We start from the raw sequence: 17,210 nt of genomic DNA, 5'->3' as shown, positions 1-17,210 counted from the left end.
GGGACAAGATGTTGCCTCCAGTGAGGGAGAAGGATCTGTGACCACCTCATAGCAAACAGCCCCCCGGCAAAGATATACAATCTCAGCTCTCTTTGGCTATTTTCCTGAGCCCAGCCAATCAGGGAAGTGTTAGGAGCACAGAATGCTTGAAAGCAATAGAAAAACATGCCTGGCTTGGCGCTTTCTTCATTAATTAGGATGGCTTACAGAGTTTGTTGACTCCAAGTCTGAGAAGAAAAGAGCCTACTTGGTTAGTAGCCTGAAAAAGCAGTGATTTTATTTTCTGTTTTGACCTGCAGTGGGCAGTACAGATGGCTAAAGCTGGGAGGTTTGTCCAGGCCATGGCTGCAGTTCTTTGTATGTGTGTGAATCCCAGTCTCTTCCTCTGTGAGCTCCACATGTTATTGTTCAGCCACTCAGTCATGTCTGAGACTCTTTGCTACTTCGTGGACCGCAGCACGCTAGGATTCCCTGTCCTTCACTATCTCCAAAAGTTTGCTCAAACTAATGTCCATTGAGTCAGTGATGCCATCCAACCATCTCATCCTCTGTCGTCCCCTTCTCCTCCTGCCCTCAATCTGTCCCAGCATCAGGGTCTTTTCCAGTGAGTCAGCTCTTCCCATCAGGTGACCAAAATACTGGAGCTTCAGCTTCAGCATCAGTCCTTCCAATGAATATTCAGGGTTGATTTCCTTCAGGATGGACTGGTTTGATCTCCCTGCTATCCAAGGAACTCTTTAAGAGTCTTATTCTCCAGCACCACATTTTGAAAGCATCAGTTCTTTGGCACTCAGCCTTCCTTTTGGTCCAACCGGCCCTCCAAAGAGGGCTCCGTGTCTAAAGCTGTCCCTCTTCTCTTTCTTTTCTGGTGTCTCAACATCCCACCTAGGAACACGGAGTGAACTGACCAAGCATGTGTCTGATTAGTGCAAGAGGCTGGTTTTTCTCTACTGAAATATACCCTGAGGAGTGTGTATCTTTCGATTTGGGTGGTAGGCTAAATATTAAGCATTAACTGCCTGGTTGAAGGAGCTGGAGCATTTAATTCATCCTCTGTGATGGCTGATAACAGAAATCCAGCTCCTTGGACAGCTGAGATACAAAAGACGTTGGCCAGGGCAATTAGGTAAGAATGAAACAAAGAAATCCAGATTGGAGAGGACGATGTTAAACTATATTTTCAGATGACCTAATCCTGGTGATAGAAAATCCTAAGGAATCTGCTAAAGAACCATTAGGATGAATAAATGAGTACATCAAGGTTATGCAAAAATCATTTGTATCTTTATGCAGGAGCAATGAGTAAACCAAAAATAAAATGAAGAAATTGATTTCATTTATAGCCTTAAAGTAGTAAAATACTTAGGAGTAAATTTAACCTGCCAAAAAGGATAGAACCAGTATACTCTGAAAACTACAAACATAGTTGAAACAAATAAGATGTAAAAAGATACCCTATGTTTGTGGGTCAAAAGCCTTAGTGTTGTCAAGATGGTCATACTACCCAAATTGATCTGTAGATTCAGTGCAATTTCTACCAAAATCCCAGCTGACTTGTTTTCAGAAATTGACAAGCTAACCAGAAAATTCATATTTAAATCGAAATTGTAGGTATCCAGAGCAACCAAAATCGTCCTGAAAAATAGAACAAAGTTGAAGGAATCATACTTCCCAATTCAAGACTTATCACAAAGCTGCAGTAATCAGTACAGTGTGGCACTGGTATTAGGACAGATGCATAGATCAATAAAACAGGTACAAGAAATGAATGATGACTCTCACATTTACAGTCGGCTGACTTTCAACCAACATACAAGACCATTTAATGGGGAAAGAAGAATTTGTCAACATATGCTGTGGGGATAGTGGATAGACATACACGAAAATAAATTTAAAACCAGAATTTGGACTCTTTCAAACACCATATACGCACCAGAATGGATCAGAACCTATGCAATAGCTAAAACTAAAACTTTTAGAGGAAAACACGGGTGTAAATTTTTGTGGTCTTGGTGTAGGCAGTGGATTCTTGGATATGATACTAAAAGCATAAGCCATTAAAGAAAAGATTAACAGGGCATAATTAAATTTTGAAACTTTTGTATTCCAGAGGATATCATCAAGAAGGTGAAAACAAACCCACAGAATGAGAGAAAGTTTTTGCAGATAGTATATATGATAAGGGACTCGTATCTATAATATACAAAGAACCATTGCAACTCAACAACAAAATGACAACTCATTTGAAAAATGGACAAAATATCTGAATAGACATTTCTCCAAAGAAGATATAAAAATATCCAACAAGCAGATGATGCTCTACATAATTAGCAATCAGGAAATGCAAATCAAAACTATAGTTAGATACCAATTAGCACCCACTAAGATGGCTGCAATTTAAGAAAAAAAAAAAAAAACAGAAAATAACAAGTGTTGTTGAGAATGTAGAAAAAATTGGAACCCTCATATACTACTGGTCATCGGAACATAAAATGGGACACCTGCTTTGGGAAACAGTCAGGTCCTCAAATAGTTAAACAGAGTTATCACATGACCCAGCAACTCCACTCCCATATATATCCTCAGGAAAAATGAGAATATATGTCCAGGGACTTCCCTGGTGGTCCAGTGGATAAGACTCTGTGGGCTCCCAATGCAGGGGGCACAGGTTCAATCCCTGGTCAGGAAACTAGATTCCACATTCCACAACTAAAGAGCCTGCATGCCGCAAACTGAGGCCCTGTGCTGCTGCTGCTGCTTAGTCGCTTCAGTCGTGTCTGACTCTGTGCGACCCCATAGACAGCCGCCCACCAGGCTTCCCCGTCCCTAGGATTCTCCACGCAAGAACACTGGAGTAGGTTGCCATTTCCCTGTGCAGCCAAATACATACATAAATACATAAAAAATTAATATTTTTTTAAAAAATAAATAAAATAGCCAAATACAGGAGGCTCAACTCTCCCAAGACCTTAGAAAGAGCAGCTTGAGGAGTAAGAAGAACGTCAGGTAGACACAGTGTATGCAAAAAAAAAAGGTAAGTCCACATAAACATTTATACACTAATATTCAAAGCTACATTGTTCATAACAATTAAAAGTGAAAACAACCCAAACGTCCATTGCTAGATGTATTAGGAAAGGTTCTGAAGAGAACAGAAACAATGGAATATATAAAGGTCCCACTCCAGTACTCTTGCTGGAAAATCCCAGGGACGGAGGAGCCTGGTGGGCTGCAGTCCATGGGGTCGCTAAGAGTCGGACACGACTGAGCGACTTCACTTTCACTTTTCACTTTCATGCATTGGAGACAGAAATGGCAACCCACTCCAGTGTTCTTGCCTGGAGAATCCCAGGGACGGGGGAGCCTGGTGGGCTGCTGTCTATGGGGTCGCACAGAGTTGGACACGACTGACGCGACTTAGCAGCAGCATATATGTAAGATGAAATTTATTATAGGAATTGGCTCACTTAGTTATGGAGGCCACAAGTCCTAGAATCTGCCATCTGCAGGCTGGAGAAACAGGAAAGCTGGTAGTTAATTCACCCTGGGGCCAGGAAGCCCTGAAAACAAGGGGGCCACTGGCATAACTCCCAGAGCCTGAAGGCTTGAGAACCCAAAGCTTGAGGTCAAGGGCAGGAGAGGATGTACATCTTAGCCCAGAAGAAAGAAAAAAAATTGTGTCCTTCCTTTGACTCTTTGTTCTGTTTGGCCCTTCAGTGGATTCAACGATGCCTGCCCGCACTCGTGTGGATAAGCCTTCTTTACTCAATGGAAGCCAGGCCTTATTTGATTCTTCTTTTTCCCCGCTATGTCTCAAAAATCCTCCTGGTTTGTAGAGAGAGTGGTCTCACTTTTGGCTTGTAAAAGGCAAAGTTGATGCTTTCTGTTGTGTTTTGTTTTCAAGGCTCAGACTAGCAAGCAACAAAGGCTTGCTGGACCTCACTTCCTGTCTGGTTCCCCAGCTCCCTGGAGACTTGAATCTCAAATAAATGTTTCTGTCAGGAGACTGAGCTCCCAGCTGTGTAAATTGGTCACAGATGTAATTGCATTTGCCCTCTGCCCTGGAGGAACACAGGCCTGTGGTTGTGGGGTTTAGACGTCTCAGAATGAAAGACATTACTCCTGACTCTGGGTAATAGCCGTGAAGCCCAAAATCAGCTGCCCTAGAGACAGGCTGCAGTGTGGCCAGATGTCCAGGGCTGTTGCTAGCCAGACTCCAGGCCTACATAGCCAGCTACCCAGTTGGGATCATTTCATTGGCCAGTTGGGCACAGTAAAAAACAAAAAAATAAAAAAACAGCTTTTCCATTGGTTCTTCTTCCTTCCAAACATGACTCCGCCCACCCTTCATCCTCTCCCTCCCTAATGCCCACAGGACCTCTGCCAACAGCTCCAATCCCCATTTTCTTGAACAGTAGGCAACTGCAGCCCCAGTACATCCACACTGCCCATGGGGTAACTACTAGAATCCAGTGAAAATAAATAGAGAAATATGCAGCTGACCTCCATCCAATACCTCGAGATCCTAACACAAGGTTGACTTAATCGACAGCATTCAATGGGGCCTGGCAGAGAAACTGAAACCTGGCGACCTCAGCAGGAGGAAACAAGGCTGCGTTAGACCAACTCTTTGGGCATTTGAAGCCCTGGACTTAGGAAGAAGGCTGTACAGGATGGAGAGTCAGAGCAAGTCTGTACTTTGCTGGGACAGAAAGGGTGAAAAACACTGCCTGACAATCCCTGAAAATACTGTGAAAGGCTCTTACATCACGGCAATCCCTCCAGCTAGCTAGCAGTCTGAAGATCACTGGCCAGGCAGCTAGGTCTTTTGTTCAGGAGCTGCTGGGTAGCAGATCTCCAGGAAATTGAAGATGGGTTGAATGAACTTTTAAACAACGTTTATGGAGCTTTCCTTTTTCTGGGGTTTTTGCCTTCATTAGAGAACCAGCCGGCAAATCCGTGCTTCAAGTGCTGGGACAGAACTGGACTTCACGGTGCCACCTGCTGTGAGGGGTCGTGGCTGGGAGGGCAGGCTCCAGGGTCATGCTGCCTGGCTTTGAATTCATGTTCTGCCACCTATTAACCTTGTGACTTAGAGAGTCAATCTCCTCAATTTCTTCATTTGTAAAATGGGAATAATAAAGGGCCATACTTCATAGAGTTGCTAGGAGACTACATAAAATAACTCATGTAACATGCTTTGGAGAGAACCTAGCATATGAGAGAGAGAGAGAGGAGGAGGAGGAGGAGGAAGGAAAGAGAACGTCATATGATTCTTAGCATATAATTCTGTTTTCAAAGAACAAGCCATTTGCTGTAACAGAAGTATACCAATTCTCATTCAACTATTTTTATGAGCTAGTTATTCAGTATTTACACTTAGTTATAAAAGAATAGGAATAGAATTAATGTTTAACTGTGTCTGAGAGCTCTAAAAGTAAGTAATATTCGTTCGTTGATATATGAACTAAGTGGAGGAAACACACATCTCATTAATAGATGAATTTCTAATAAAATTTTACTTTCTACATGTAGTTATCCTTTTCAAAATGTACTAAATTTGTAGATTGTTTTGATCAGTTGTGTAAGAACAATAAATTAATAATAACTCAATCCAGATTACTGTTTAACACTTTAACCATTATTCACAGAAATTTTTTAAAAACTAATTTCATTTGTTTTGTTGAAGAAAAATATAATAGGGTGATCAGTAAATGACTCTGAAGTATAAAATGTATTATTACAATAGGATGTAATTATTTGGGGAAGTGAAATTGAGATACAATGTCAAGGAGAAAAAGGAGCGATTTACAATTTGTGTTCATTAAAAAAGAACTTGTATTTTTTAAATAGTAAATGAGCAATGTTCTTACTTTTACTTTAAAATTTCAGTGTTCCCAATACATCACACCAGACGTTTAATCTTTGGCAACAACTTAAAACCTTTTAAATGACAGTCTAAAAATGCAAGGAATTGGATAGCATTACTATTACTATCAAAATTACTATGGTATGTGTGAAAAATGTCTGAAGAAGACCTATTCTATGTGTGCATGTGCATGTAATTATTTCCTTGAGACAGTTTTTACCTTCCTTGCGTTCACAGTCACTTCAGTCATGTCTGACTCTTTGCGATGCTATGTACTGTAACCTACCAGGCTCCTATGTCTGTTATTCTCCAGGCAAGAATGCTGGAGTGGGTTGCCACTTCCTCCTCGAGGGGATCTTCCTGACCCAGGGATTGAACCTACGTCTCTTATGTCTCCTTCATTGCAGGCGATTATTTACCACTGTCCATGGAAATAACAGTTCAGTTGAGTCACTCAGCCATGTCTGACTCTTTGTGACCCCATGGACTGCAGCAAGCCAGGACTCCCTGTCCATCACCAACTCCCAGAGCTTGCTCAAACTCATGTCCATCAAGTCAGTGATGCCATCCAACCATTCCATCCTCTGTCGCCCCCTTTTTCTCCTGCCTTCAATCTTTCCCAACATCAGGGTCTTTTCTAATGAGTCAGCTCTTTGCATCAGGTGGCCAAAGTATTGGAGTTTCAGCTTCAACATCAATCCTTCCAATGAACACCTAGGACTGATCGATCTCCTTCAGGATGGACTGGTTGGATCTCCTTGCAGTCCAAGGGATTCTCAAGAGTCTTCTCCAACACCACAGTTCAAAAGCATCACCGAAAATTCTTCGGTGCTCAGCTTTCTTTATAGTTCAACTCTCACATCCATACATGACTACTGGAAAAACCATTGCTTTGACTAAATGGACCTTTGTTGACAAAGTAATCTCTCTGCTTTTTAATATGCTGTCTAAGTTGGTCATAACCTTCCTTCCAAGGAGCAAGAGTCTTTTAATTTCATGGCTGCAATCACCATCTGCAGTGATTTTGGAGTCCCTAAAAATAAAATCAGCCACTGTTTCCACTGTTTCCCCATCTATTTGCCATGAAGTGATGAGACCGGATGCCATGATCTTAGTTTTCTGAATGTTGCACTTTCAGCCAACTTTCTCACTCTCCTCTTCCACTTTCATCAAGAGGCTCTTTAGTTCTTCTTCACTTTCTGCCATTAGTGTGGTGTCATCTGCGTATCTGAAGTTATTGATATTTCTCCCGGCAATCTTCATTCCAGCTTGTATTTCATCCAGCCTGAAATTTAACATGATATACTCTGCATAGAAGTCAAGTATTACTTTCTAGATCTTTTTTCTCCTGTTTCAGGGCTCCCCAGTCTTCTCCTGGTGTTATGAATGAATTGTATCCTCAACAAATGTGTATGTTGAAGCCCTACACCCCAGTGTGATAGTATTTGGAGACAGGGCTTTTAGGGAGGCAGTTAAGCTTAAATGAGGTCACAAGGATGGAGTCCTAACCTGATTGGATTAATGTCCTTGTAAGATGAGAAAGAGATACCAGAGATCTTTCTGCTTTCTCTGTCTCTCCCCACACACATTCAGAGGAAAGGCCATGTGAGAACACGGCCATAAGGCAGCCACCTGCAAGGCCGGAAGAGAGACCTTACCAAAACCCAACTCCGACAGCACCTCGATCTAGGACATTCAGCCTCCAGAACTGGGAGAAAAATACATATCTATTGTTTAAGCCACTCAGTCTGTGGTATTTGGTCTTAGTAGCCCTAGCAAACCAATAGACATGGTGATGATCCTTTAAATGATCACTTGGAAAGATACGTTGATAATGCAAGCTGGCAACAGTTACAGGTGAGGCAGGGTTATGAGGTAGGCTGCAAGACCAAGATGACCCTGGCAGCTGGTGATCAGACTGCCAGCAGATATGCAATGACTTCTGTATGGGGAGATTTCCTTAAAGATGCGATAAGAAGAGAGCACTCACTGTGGGCAGGATCACTGCGGAATATTTCATAGAGGATGGAGGTGAGCAACGAAAGGTGGGAGAGTTCTAGGGGTGGCATTTAGGATGGAAGGAGAGCATGACCCATGGCTCCAAGGAGGAGAGGCCATGACTGTGCCAACTGTGAGTAGGCATAAGGTAAACCTGATCAGCTAAGTGGTGGGCTGTCTCTACCCTGAGATTCACCAACACATTTACGCAGAAGGACCCCCAGTTGCTTTGTGCATGAATGTGCTTTGCTCTGCAATTGGATTTAAACTCTTATGAGGCTAAAGAGCCCTTGACTGACTTCTTCCACCTGCTGGACCTTCTGCTGTCTGCATGTCCGTCTTAGTATGGAGGGATCACACACTCCCACAGCTTTCCTTTTCACCTTTGCACACTCTCCTTTATTTCTTATCCTTTAGGACAGCATCATATGGCTGCCCACTCTCCCAAACTCCACCCTGCATGCCCTTCATCCATCACCCCCTGAGTACCTTCATGGACTTCACACCACCTGTGAGTATACTAAAGACCATTGAATTGTGCACTTCAAAATGGTGCATTTTATGGCATATTAAAGTTAGACTATAGGCTTCCCAGGTGGCTCAGTGGTAAAGAAACCACCTGCCAATGCAGGAGCCACAGTGACTGAGACTCCTTGCTTCCAATGCAGGGAGCCAGGGTTTGATTGCTGGTTAGGGAACTAGATCCCACATGCCACAACTAAAGATTCCGTATACTATAACGACTGTGAAGAAAGCTGAGCGCCGAAGAACTGATGCTTTTGACCTGTGGAGTTGGAGAAGACTCTTGAGAGTCCCTTGGACTGCAAGGAGATCCAACCAGTCCATTCTGAAGGAGATCAGCCCTGGGATTTCTTTGGAAGGAATGATGCTAAAGCTGAAACTCCAGTACTTTGGCCACCTCATGCGAAGAGTTGACTCATTGGAAAAGACTCTGATGCTGGAAGGGATTGGGGGCAGGAGGAAAAGGGGACGCCAGAGGATGAGATGGCTGGATGGCATCACCGACTCAATGGATGTGGGTTTTCGTGAACTCCGGGAGTTAGACAGGGAGGATGGACAGGGAGGCCTGGCGTGCTGCAATTCATAGGGTCGCAAAGAGTCGGACACGACTGAGTGACTGAACTGAACTGAACACAGCCAAATAAATAAGTAATTTAAAAAAATCTTTCCTATAAAAATGCAACTAAGAAACAGGTTGAAGTACAGAATAATTATTATTCTGTTTAGATTGAATGTTGATGTTAGATAATCAATATAAAGTTTTATGATATTTGTTTTAATTTTTAAAACCCAGTGGTAAATAATTAAACAAAAATAGTGGAAGCATGGGAGAAATGAAGGGAATGGAAGGCATTTCTGTAGGAATGAGAGAGCTGGGTGGGAGACCAATCTGGAAGGAGAATAAATGCTGGCTGAATGAATAGTTTCACATTTTTGTATTAGAGTAAACAGGAAATTAACAGCAATCACTTGCATTAACATTTGAACAAGTTCTAACACTGCTGTGCATGCCAATGGAGCCAATTTCCAAGACTAAACAATCTTTTATGGGACATGAGCTTGCAAATGGAATGATGAAGAATTCTGAAAACATATGCTGGTGTCAGATTTTACAGGCAGTGTTTGAATTTGCATTTTAATGTCATAAGAAACATCTTTAGTGAATAAAACCCATGCTTCTGGCCAAAGGGTATCTTTCTATCAGGGGTTTTCAGCTCTTTGACTGTCTTCATTTGGAAGTTCCTGGACTTTCTTACATTCAAAAGCCGGTTCCTGCCAAAACAGTTACCATCTCATAAAAAGTACAGTTGGTTGACCTTTCCGTTGAAGGGGAATAGCGATACATTCTCAGGAACTGTCTTTTGTTTCTCCCCATCCAAGCAGAAATCATGTGGGGGTAAGTAGATACAGTATAAAGTCGGAACTAGAAAACATGTTAATGGCATAATGATTAAATCTCCCAGGAAACACAAAAGAAGGGCAAATGAAGATTTAATATATCATGGGATAGTATAATATACTGAGCTTAAAAGACCTTGGGAGAACAATATGAGAAAATTGAACTCTGATGACTGCCAGCTGTATGCCTGTGTCAGACAGAGCTTACACTTCAGTCTGCACTGTTTGGTAAATCATAGTATTATTCCGGGTGCTTTCCTACTAAGGCAGACAACCAAAGCACAGGCACCATCTCTTCTGAGCTTTTCCCCCCTAATTCCTGCATTTAGAATTCTGCCCACACTAGAGGGTAACGCTTATCAATTTCCTCTTAATTAACTAGAATCCCTTGCAACTGTCCCCATCATCAACCAATATTTGTTAAGAATCACAGACTGTTATCTTGGACAGGGAGAGCATTTCTTTAGAGCTGCTACGAAATACTACTATGTGTAAACACAACAGGTACCGGTGTTTGCAATTCGGGAGTCTGAAAAACTGTAGTCAAAAACAAGTGTCAAAGTGCCCTCTAGTGGTAAATACAGCGTACTGACACAATGCCTTTCTCTCCAGAGCAGAGACATAGGTTGTAAATGATACAGGACGATTGGATGCCTGGCTTCTTGAATCCTATTTTCTTCCAGAAACCCTGAGGTTCAGACAAGATGTGACACACAAAGATTTAAGTTAACTGGAAGAGACTTCCAGTACCCAAGACCAGGAAGAAATAATGAATACCGAAACGCGGCAGAAAACACTCATTGCACCCTAAGGATAAGCCTTCTCAGTATCTCTTGCAGTCTTTTCAGAAAAATTGAGTTCTGGTTAGCAGTTTTTCATCCAGGAGCGACACTCTTTGATTGGTTAATGATGCATTGCTTCATTACACGTTGACTTAGAGGGAGCACCTCCTCTAGGCCATTTTTTCAGTTTGATGATAAATAACCAAAATCACTGCAGATGGTGACTGTAGCCATGAAATTAAAGACGCTTACTCCTTGGAAGGAAAGTTATGACCAACCTAGATAGCATATTGAAAAGCAGAGACATTACTTTGCCAACAAAGGTCCGTCTAGTCAAGGCTATGGTTTTTCCAGTGGTCATGTATGGATGTGAGAGTTGGACTGTGAAGAAAGCTGAGCACCGAAGAATTGATGCTTTTGAACTGTGGTGTTGGAGAAGACTCTTGAGAGTCCCTTGGACTGCAAGGAGATCCAACTAGTCCATTCTGAAGGAGATCAGCCCTGGGATTTCTTTGGAAGGAATGATGCTAAAGCTGAAACTCCAGTACTTTGGCCACCTCATGGGAAGAGTTGACTCATTGGAAAAGACTCTGATGCTGGGAGGGATTGGGGGCAGGAGGGGAAGGGGACGACAGAGGATGAGATGGCTGGATGGCATCACTGACTCAATGGACGTGAGTCTGAGTGAACTCCGGGAGTTGGTGATGGACAGAGAGGCCTGGCGTGCTGCGATTCATGGGGTCACAAAGAGTCGGACACGACTGAGTGACTGAACTGAACTGAACTGAACCAAGAAGTATTCCTTTCTGAATTCTTTGAGAAGAATCCTTAATTTCAGTTATTCAAGTTCTTCTGGTACAGGTAACAAGATTGTACCATTTTCATTAAAACTTAAATCCAGTACAAATGATCTAGGGTTGATTAGAAATCCTAATCTAGGGTTTAATATAGTAATTGAGTTCTTACCTAAGGGGCAAGACAGTCTTCTGGAAGCAATACTGGCCTGAAGACAAGGAGATATGGACCATGGCATTGCCTCTACCACTAACGAGGTGACTTTGAGCAAATCCTTTAACATCTCAGGGCCTCAGTTTTCCCATAAATAAATGCGAGAACTAGACTAATAATTGGTTACCCTTTTCAGCTCTAAAGTAGTAGAATTTATAAAAATCATTTGGCAGGTGGTATTTTGAAGCATGAGAACTTCCCCGGTGGCTCAGACAGTAAAGGATCTTCCTGCAGTGCAGGAGACACTGGTTCAATCCCTGGGTTGGAAAGATCCCCTGGAGGAGGGCATGACAACCCACTCCAGTATTCTTGCCTGGAAAATTACATGGACAGAGGAGCCTGGCGGGCTACAGTCCATAAAGTCGCAAAGATGGACACGACTGAAGCGACTGAGCAAGTACACACACATTTTGAAGTACTGTGTTTGTCTTGGGTGTGTATTTTTCCTTCATTGATTTCAGGAGCCCTCTCCTAGCTTGCTCCTCAGCAGAAACCAAGATTCAAAGAAGCAGCTGAACTAAGAGGGAGACAAAGAGTAGGATGCCAGAGCTTTCCTATTCCTGAACCTAGAAAACACAAGGGCTGGGGAAAGGGGAAGGAAGAAAGACCGTGATGAGTTAGTCAAGTGAGAACAAAAAGCCGGGATGGGTGGAGCTAGGAGATAGGAAAGAAGAGCTGGAACTTTTCAGCATTAGGGTCAGGACCCAGCAGAAAGGGACAGCAGGAAGGATCAGCCTCCGGTGTGTGAACCCACAGACTCACCACCCGCAGAGAACCCCATCCTGGACTCGGTTGTTCCTGAACAGAGGTGGGGTGCGGATGCTACATGTGGGGTCACGGCATAAAGGGAGCACTTCCTTCCCCCCTCCCCCCCCGCAGAAACGCTGAAGAGGACAAGTCGGGCAGATGTCCACGAGAGGGACCCCGGTCCACTGCCGCTGACCCACGACAGAGCCCACGACAGAGCCCACAGGTTTGTGCAGGTGTCCTTGGCAACACCAGTGAGGGACGTGGAGACGTGTGCTTATCAGTTTTTACCATCTGTCCTGTTTGAGAGGAATTTTCTTTTTCCTTTTTAAAATGGGAAGCAGCTTTGGCTATAGAGTTGATTTCCTTTCCCAATTGAATGAATTGTCCCGTAAGAAACTAAGGCTTTGGTGATCTCTGATAACACTTTCACATGTGAAATAGAAGTGTTCTAGGTCTTCTCAAAGCTTAGGTTGTTATATGTTGGGCTTTAAAATAGGCTTACTCGTACCAGAATTTTACTATATGAGATATTACTTAAGATGGGTCACTCACCACCTGAAATGTGGAATTCTTTATATTATATGGCAGAGTTGTGTGTGGTCTGGTTTATGTATTAAGTATCTATATGAAGTTGTTGGTAAGAGATGGAGCACATGCCCCAAATTAATTTAAACATTAGTATAAATGTACTAAAGAATGGGTTTCCCAGGTGGCTCAGTGGTTATTTAAAAAAAAAAAAAAAAACCCACCTGCCAATAAGGGAGACATGGGTTCGATCCCTGGGTTGGGAAGATCCTCTGGAGAAGGAAATGGCAACCCACTCCAGTACTCTTGCCTGGGAAATCCCATGGACAGAGGAGCCTGGTGGGCTACAGTCCATGGGGTTGTAAGGAGTTGGACACGACTTAGCGACTAAACAACACCAACAACATAACACCTGAAAAAATACATTCTATCAATACACTAGGTACCACAAACAGAAATTACAGGTGGCCTTGAATTTGATCAGAAACAGAGAAAACAATGCACCAACAAAAAAGATAAAAAAGGGAGAGTTTGATTCATTCCTAAAGAGAAAGTAAATGGGCATATTTGTATGTGTTTGCATTTTTCAAGGAAGACTTCTTAGGACGCAGGATTTTCATTTGATACCATTTTTATTTTTAAAAAGAGGTTGAAATAAGGCAGAGAGATCAATAAAACCCTCTTGGCTGGAAAAGAGGAGCTGTTTCCAGGGCAACAAGGGAGGATGATATGTTATGGATTTGAAGGAGACAGCATTTGACTAATGCAAAGAAAGAAGTGAGAGAAAACAGAGATCAGACTCGGGGCCAAACGGAGAATAAGAGACCGTGACTCGAGCCTCTGCCGCTTCTCTGTTGAGCGCCCCAAACCGCCCTCCCCCAGCTCCCAGCGCCCAGCTCCCCTCCCAGCCCACAGGCCTCTCAGGCTTCCGTGGCTCTTCTCCCTCCGGGGAAACTTCACTACAGAAAGAGACCAGACACACGGAAACTCTCAACTTCTTGCAGAGGCTGTGGAGTTTCAACGTGAGGTAAGATCTCCTGCTAGAGTTTCTTCAAGGATGGCAATCAGTTCTCAGGAGCCGGGGTGGCAACACCCAAGACTAGGGAAGAGTGAAATGTACGTGAAAGTCTCTGGTCAGTCATTTTTTTATTCCAATTTATTTTAAAAAATGTTATTGATATATAGTTGATTGGCAATGTGTTAGTTTCAGGTGTACAGCCAAGTGATTCCTATATATATATGTGTGTGTGTGTATGTGTATTCTTTTTTTATATTCTGTTCCATTATACGTTATTATAAGATATTGAGTATAGTTCCTGTGCTGTACGTATATAGTAGGTCTTTGATGGTTATCTATTATATATATAGTAGTATGTATATTTTAATTCCGAATTCCTAATTCATCCCTCCCCTCCTGCCCTGAGGTAACCATAAGTTTGTTTTCTACGTTTCTGAGTCTACTTCTGTTTTGTAAAGAAGTCATCTGTGTCATTTTTTTAGAATCCACATTCGTCTTTGTCTGGCTTACTTAGTATGATAATCTCTTGATCCATCCATTTTGCTGCAGATGGCATTATTTCATTATTTTTAATGGCTGAGTAGTATTCCATTGTACATATGTATACCACATCTTCTTTATCCATTCATCTGTTGATGGACTCTTAGGTTGCAACATATGTTTAGTCTTTAACATGTACACACAAATCCACATTACTCATTAATTAGTCTGAGTTCACGTCTACATAAAATAATATTAAAAATAACATTATTACGGCTACTATTTATTAAATCATATGTTCCAAGCACAGTGATAAAGAATATATATACATTATCTTACTTAATTCTCTCATTGAACTGGGTATCAGTATTATCTGAGCATTTACATGAGCAAACAGGCTCAGAACATGAAAAACTTACCCAGGAACAGTTAACAAGTGGCAATGCTGGGTTTCAAACCTAGGTGTGTCCTGTCAGCAGAGTGACCTTGAAAGCTGGAATTCATCAATCAGATAAAGCTGTGAGAGAAATCCAAAAGTCAGCTTGCTACCATTGGTAATATCTGTAAGAGTGGCCTGACCTTAAGAGGCAGGAAGTTTATAAAAACATTTCAGGATTCCATCAAGTTCAAAGATTTTAAAAGTTGGCCAGAATAGAGATCATTTGTTAGACAACAAAACATGTTGAAAAGGCCTCACTTGCCAAAGCTGACATGATTTAAGCTTCAAAAAGAGAATAATGACTGTGCCCTCTGATATACATTAAAATTTGGAAAGCCATGGGGTCCAGAGTGAGATGCAAAAAGTGAGAATTAACAGGATTTTAAAAATTTGTATAAGCAGGTGAATAGATGCATTTTTATTAAGCCTTGTTGCTGTTATTGGCTCATTTATTAAATCAATGAAGAATACAGAATGTGGAAAATTGAACATTAAAAAGCATCGTCTGGCTAATAGAGAATATCAGTTCAGTTCAGTTCAGTCGCTCAGTCGTGTCCCACTCTTTGCGACTCCATGAATCGCAGCACACCAGGCCTCTCTGTCCATCACCAACTCCTGGAGTTCACTCAGACTCACATCCATCGAGTCAGTGATGCCATCCAGCCATCTCATCCTCTGTTGTCCCCTTCCCCTCCTGCCCCCAATCCCTCCCAGCATCAGAGTCTTTTCCAATGAGTCAACTCTTCCCATGAGGTGGCCAAAGTACTGGAGTTTCAGCTTTAGCATCTTTCCTTCCACAGAAATCCCAGGGCTGATCTCCTTCAGAATGGACTGGTTGGATCTCCTTGCAGTCCAAGGGACTCTCAAGAGTCTTCTCCAACACCACAGTTCAAAAGCATCAATTCTTCAGCACTCAGCTTTCTTCATAGTCCAACTCTCACATCCATACATGGCCACTGGAAAAACCATAGCCTTGACTAGACGGACCTTTGTTGGCAAAGTAATGTCTATGCTTTTCAATATGCTATCTAGGTTAGTCATAACTTTCCTTCCAAGGAGTAAGCGTCTTTTAATTTCATGGCTGCAGTCACCATCTGCAGTGATTTTGGAGCCCCAAAAAATAAAGTCTGACACTGTTTCCACTGTTTCCCCATCTATTTCCCATGAAGTGATGGGACCGGATGCCATGATCTTCGTTTTCTGAATGTTGAGCTTTAAGCCAACTTTTTCACTCTCCACTTTCACTTTCATCAAGAGGCTTTTGAGTTCCTCTTCACTTTCTGCCATAAGGGTGGTGTCATCTGCATATCTGAGGTTATTGATATTTCTCCCAGCAATCTTGATTCCAGCTTGTGCTTCTTCCAGCCCAGCATTTCTCATGATGTACTCTGCATAGAAGTTAAATAAGCAGGGTGACAATATACAGCCTTGATGTACTCCTTTTCCTATTTGGAACCAGTCTGTTGTTCCATGTCCAGTTCTAACTGTTGCTTCCTGACCTGCATACAAATTTCTCAAGAGGCAGATCAGGTGGTCTGGTATTCCCATCTCTTTCAGAATTTTCCATTTAATTGTGATCCACACAGTCAAAGGCTTTGGCATAGTCAATACAGCAGAAATAGATGTTTTTCTGGAACTCTCTTGCTTTTTCCATGATACAGCGGTTGTTGGCAATTTGATCTCTGGTTCCTCTGCCTTTTCTAAAACCAGCTTGAACATCTGGAAGTTCATGGTTCACGTATTGCTGAAGCCTGGCTTGGATAATTTTGAGCATGACTTTACTAGCATGTGAGATGAGTGCAATTGTGCGGTAGTTTGAGCATTCTTTGGCATTGCCTTTCTTTGGGATTGGAATGAAAACTGACCTTTTCTAGTCCTGTGGCCACTGCTGAGAATATCAGTTAGTTAGCTTCATAAGTAATAACTTCCAGTGAGTGAAAAACACCTAAAAATACAAAATTTAATTGATAATGTTTCAATGTCTGAAAGGGTTATATCATCTCGTTTTTAAATACGGAAGACTAGAAGGTTCTGTGAGGCCTGGAGATCTTTAAACATGGTAGGGTCCCATCATGTTCAAGGTTTCCAGGGTTATAGGAAAAAAAAAAAAGTTCACTTATCTAAAAGTTTACCCGTGAGGTGGAGCTGGGGCCTCCTGCCTACTCCTCAAAAGAATTAGGTCAGGTGCATAATTTAAACCCAAGGAAGCAGGTGAGTGACCACTGCTGTCTTGTTATGGAATCATATAGGAATAGCAAGAACCATGCCCATTTTGTCAGGGTCCCAGATGAGAATCCGGGACCTTCAGCTGTATGTCTCGAAGTATAGAACTTGAGTTAACTGGTAGCAAAACCATCTTCCTTGAACAAATAAGTGTTTTGCAACCTGGGGAGATTCAGAGTTAAATATGGAAATGCTTAA

General features: G+C 42.2%; 1 long non-coding RNA gene across 1 annotated transcript in view; it reads right to left on the bottom strand.

The window, feature by feature from the left end:
* LOC132343646 (uncharacterized) overlaps positions 1-17,210 on the bottom strand; it is a 53,278-nt gene that overhangs the window by 15,477 nt on the left and 20,591 nt on the right. Inside the window, exon 2 of the long non-coding RNA XR_009492578.1 lies at positions 14,770-14,867. This is a non-coding gene — a long non-coding RNA (uncharacterized lncRNA). The remainder of the gene's footprint in view (positions 1-14,769; positions 14,868-17,210) is intronic.

The sequence above is a fragment of the Bos taurus genome, chromosome 23, assembly GCF_002263795.3.
Source record: "Bos taurus isolate L1 Dominette 01449 registration number 42190680 breed Hereford chromosome 23, ARS-UCD2.0, whole genome shotgun sequence".
NCBI classification, from domain to species: Eukaryota; Metazoa; Chordata; class Mammalia; order Artiodactyla; family Bovidae; genus Bos; species Bos taurus.
This window is presented reverse-complemented; position numbering and strand designations above follow the sequence as displayed.